Below are 5143 nucleotides of genomic sequence, written 5' to 3'. Positions count from 1 at the left end.
TTTTGCATGGCAGCAAAAGAGACGAAGGTGTTATTAGCCACATCCACAGTACAGTGTAGTGTTCTGGGCAGTTGTGCAGTGTTCTTGTACAAGCAGAGCTGGGCCACCACAGCCTGGCACTGCAGGAAGGTGGCTGAAGCCAGCACCCAGCACCAGGGTATGATCATGAGCAGCTTGGTGGCTTGACTTCTGTGCTGCGGTGCCTTTCCTCCTTGCAGAAGATGAGCAGCCAGCTGGAGCAGTGTGTACCCCGCACCTGCACTCACACACTGCCACTTGTGATTTAACTGCAAAGAGAAAAATACAACACTTTATGCTCCTGTTGTGTATGGAAAAGTACAGAAATTACTAGCTGGTTCTGTAAGTTTTTCTCTCTAGGTTCTTGGAATAAAAAAAAAAAATAAAAAAAATTAGGTAATCTGTTTAGCTTTTGGACATCTCCCCACCAGCACTTTTGGAAACAATAGAGACCTAAATTGAACTGTTGAGGAGCTAGTAGTTTCATGGCATCTTCCAGATTGTATATTGCTAGCCAAGAGAAAACTGATAAAATGAGTGTGGAAGGTTAAGGTCTATTTTCCAAGAGGTGTTATTGTGGTTGTTTTGTTTAACTTAAATCCCAACACTTTAAAATGAGAATGAAAGAAAAATGATCAGATATTCAGTTTTGCTTAAAAAAAAAAAAGTGCTTGACCTCATGAGTTTTGGATCTTTTCAGTAGATGAGGCTAATATTTATATATGGTAAAGTGAAGAACAACAAAGGCAGTATTTTCGAAGTGGAGGGAGAAGGGGAAAATTCACTAATTTAATCTCTGTTGTAATAAGGAATCAAAAAGTCTTTTGATCAAATAACTCTTTTTTTAAAAATTCCTTTTCCCACCTCAGATAAGCTTCCAAAATGAAGCTGAACATATAAAAATACTGTTTTGACTCAATTTATGCCAACTATTGCCTCTGTATTTTTTCCTTAGCCACATTCTGTACGAATTATGCTATAGCTCTGGAAGGAGACTGTTGTTCATAACAATATTCCAATGAAAAATACCACTTTAAGAGCAGTCAGATCCATGATAAAAATGTGTTAGAGCAGGTATCATAACCAGATGGGGAGAGCAGGCTTAGCATGCGACATCTGTATTTTTCAAGGCACCTCAGACTTTCATTGTCGGAAATACATCTTCAGTTGCTTCTCTTTGCTCTTCTTGGACCCCCTAAGGCAGCTGTACAATAAGGGTTTTCTAACTTGCAGAACCAAAACTCAATGTGTGCCCACATTTCCCTTGCTTTTGTCTTCCTCAGAAGTCTCGTAGCACAGAAACTAAATATTCTATTCTTTTTTCAGTTCTCCTGGTCTGAAAACTGCCATGATTAGTGTGGACTCAGGTAGAGCTGAGTCAATATTTTAATATACTGATGTTCTTGTGTAGTGCATTGGATAGGATATAATTTAATAGAAGTTGGCAAGACTGGAATGTTTGGACAGAGGCAGTCCCAGCAGTACTGAAAGTGAGAATTGAGGAGTACACTTTTTAAATGCTACTTGTGTCCTGCCCATGGTTGTCCTGTAGCAGGGAGAGGGAAATGAAGTCTTTGTGTACTTCTGGAGAAATGCATTAGTAATGACAGTACCACAACGAGGTCTCTGTGCTTCACACAGTGTTCTGCTTCACTGGTACTGGTTTTAAAACATGGTGTGTTTGTCTCTCATTGCATTTGGACTTGATGGTCTTAAAAGTCTTTTCCAACCTTTCTCTTCTATGAAAAGAAGAGTGTCTACAGCATTTTTACAGACAAAAGTGTATGTGTTTGTGCATCTGCACACGTGATTAATATTTGCCTGATACACACTACAGAGGCTAGGGAATAGTTCTAACTTTAGCAGTGTCCAGGACCAACTGGCCAAGGGTGAGACGAGGAGCCTAACAAGAGTGTTCATTCTGTGTGGTATTTGCTGCAATACTTCTGTGTGTGTGGGCATAGGAATCTTTGGCTCACTTGAGGTCTTTGGACATGAAGGGACACTGCTTCCTCTGAGGTTAATCTGGGGTACCTACTGAAGTAGCATTTGGTATTCACCCACCACAGCTAGGAAGTAAATGTATCCATGGTTCATCCACGACCTAAGGGCTGAAAAGGGCTGCACCCTTGCCAGGTGTTTATTAATTTCATTTTTATTAGATTTTTTTCCCTTTTGGAAAAAAAAAATAGTTATTGCTTCAACACAGCCATCCATTTTGCTTTGTTTCACGTTTAACAGGCACACCCATTTTGGCCCTTTCTCTGAGACAACAAAATGCACAAAGGCTTGGCACAGCTCCTGCACGCTGCATCAGTGCTGTGGTAGTGGATTGCATGCCTGATCCTCTTTTACCTTAAGGAATCAAGAAGCGTCTCCAGGGATCAACTGACAATACTGGGACCGAATTGGTGGAATGCTCACTGTGTTTTAAGGAGAAGCAGTAGGCACTCAGCTCCACACACTGTCTTGTGCTTATGCCACTACAAACTTCGTCCTGGCAGGGCTGCCAGCTTAAGATGAGGACCAGATAGATTCCACTGTGAAGAACTGAGCTGTCTACACATGTTGTGGAGTTTAGTGAGGGATTTAGTGTCAGTGTGGTTGTTTCTTTATTACTATTTATTTTTTATAGGTTTCTGTTGAGCAATCTTACTTCCATGAAGAACAAAATACATTAAGAGATCCCAGTTTGACTCCCATGACTGAACATTAGATTTTTGTCTTTTAGAGGTTTTATGGATATTTCTCCAAGGATGCATTAATTCTTAAGTCCTAGGCCCTTCACCAAAGAAGGGTCTGTTCTCCCCTCCCCCATCCAACACTTAAGCATTGTGCCCAAGGACGGTTTAGAGAAACTGTTTGACTTTACTGGTGATAGGAAAATCAGAGATGTTGCTGGCTAGGAAGACAAGGGCCAAGACAGGCAAAGGAAAGAAACTGGGGGAAATGGGAAAACAGGTAAAACTGATGGAATTTGGATTTTCATGGGCTGGGTAAAGTGACTAGAACCAAACCAGAGATGGGGGGATGAAAGTATAACCAGATTTTGGTCTATAATTGGTGGTGCAAGCAAATGGATGTAAGTAGAGAAAATGCTTGAGAAATCCAGTGTATGAGAAGAAGGCAAAAAGAATCCAGAAGGGTACAGGGAGTGAGGGACAAGGAGAGAGTGGGCACAAAGCTAGGGTGCAGGCAGAACCAACCTAGGGTGTGGAGCTGTGGGGTGTGGAAAGGGGAGTTGTTTGTCTGCAGGGAATGGAGCCAGCATGAGAATCTGGAAACAGAGTACTGACTTAAGGGAGGAAGAGGAGTAATTTAGAGAATATGCTCTCATACTCTTCGTGGCAGAGGGATTCCTGGAGATTTTTCCCCTGCCTGACACTGAGGCAGTCCTACTGGATAGAATTGAGCTGTGTGTCCTCATGTGTCTGAAGTGTTTTTGTATGCATTTATTTTTGCTTCCAGTGGTATTTAGACGGCTATTTTGGGTGTATCTGTAAGTAAATACCACACCATAGTGACACTCCGGTCTTTCAGTAGAAACATGTGGTCTGCGGGGGCTGTTGGGTGTCTGTCTACCCTGCAGAACCGAGGTACTAAGGTGACCTGGCGGGCGCCGCTGCCGCGGCTCTGACATGTGCGTGCCTGTGTCTGTGCCTGTGCCTCCGTCCTATTCTTTTCCCGAATTGGGGACGGTAGGTTCTTCTGAATCCTCCCAGCTGTAGCTCGAGATGTCGTGCGGCAGCCAAAAGCAAGACGGCTCGCCATGAAAGCAGTTACACTATTTGCAGGCAAAGCTTTCCTTAACTATGCCACGGAGACTTGAAAAACAGGAGCTTTCCCCCCTCCCCCCCTTCGCCGAAAACCTTTTCAGTACAACATTAAGTCACTTCCTGTAGTTGCAGTAAGTCGAGAGCTTCTTTCCCCCCCCTCCCCCGTGGCCCCTGCCTCCTCCTTCCCCGAGGCCTGTGTTCCTTGGAGAAGACGCGGCTCCCAGCGCTGTCCCTGTGGCCGGCAGGGAGCGCGCACTCCCCCGTGGCCCGGCGGGCGGAGCGGGCGCAGCGCGGCGCTTCCTTATGGGGCCAAGCAGGAGCGAGCCGCAGGGAGGCAGGGCTCCGGCGTGTGACACATGAAGCTGGGACAGCCATACGTGGCTGGAAAATTTGCAGTGTGGGGGCAGAGACATGTGGCTAAGTCAGGTAACCGGAAAGCCGGCTTTTATTATTCGTCCAGTGCATAACTTGCGATAGTTGTTTTTCCGTTGGTTTTTTGTGGTTTTTTTTTTTTCCTTTATTTGTATTTTTCCTCCTGCCAAGTATGAGGCCAGGAGGAGCAGGTTGTATGGCAATGCTGCATATAAATAACGTAGCCTGAGAAAACCCAGCAGATGTGTTGAAGTTTTTTAATTTGCTTCCTCAGGAACAGGTGAGTCCTGTGTCTGGAGGGCGGGTGGGTGCACCTTTTGTATGACACTTGTCCCCCAGCAGTGGGGTTCAGAACCCTGCTGGAGGGGAGTCCTGCTGCCTGTTGTGGTGGTGGGAGCTTCACGGAGTTTAAAATTAAAAAGGTGGAAGTAATATGAGCTGAGGTGCGAATTGTTGGCAGCAGCACTTCCCAGAGCCACGAAATAGCGCTGCAGAGCTGTGTAAAGTCTAATGGCATCAGTTGTATAACGAGTGGGGTCAGAGTTCCCATCGACTGCTTGAATGCACCCTCTAGAGAAGCTGGTCTCCAGATGATTTGTTGTTACGTTTTAATCCTGTGGTCCTTCCGTGATAACATAGTATGTGTTAAAGTTTGGTGAGGCATGGGAAGACTGGAAGGATTTGGGCAAGGACATCTTTGAGCTACTGGCTGTGACTCTTTATTTACAGACATTATCTGTGTGTATGCATGTGTTCACATTTATGTGGGTATGCACTTCTCAGCATTTGAAAACCCACTGATTAACTTTTAAAAAGTTAATCAGGATTTAGTGTTAAGGGTCAGTCAGCGGAAAGTCGGTCTGTCTGCTGAGCTGCAGCAGCAGTTTCTGCCTCCAGCGTGCAGTGAGCGCCGTGTTTCTACGTTGGTCTGGGAGTATGTAGTTTACAGAATGCTGATTTTGTTTCTTCTTTTCCAG

This window comes from Cinclus cinclus, chromosome Z (genome assembly GCF_963662255.1).
Source record: "Cinclus cinclus chromosome Z, bCinCin1.1, whole genome shotgun sequence".
In the NCBI taxonomy this organism is placed as follows: Eukaryota; Metazoa; Chordata; class Aves; order Passeriformes; family Cinclidae; genus Cinclus; species Cinclus cinclus.
This window is presented reverse-complemented; position numbering follows the sequence as displayed.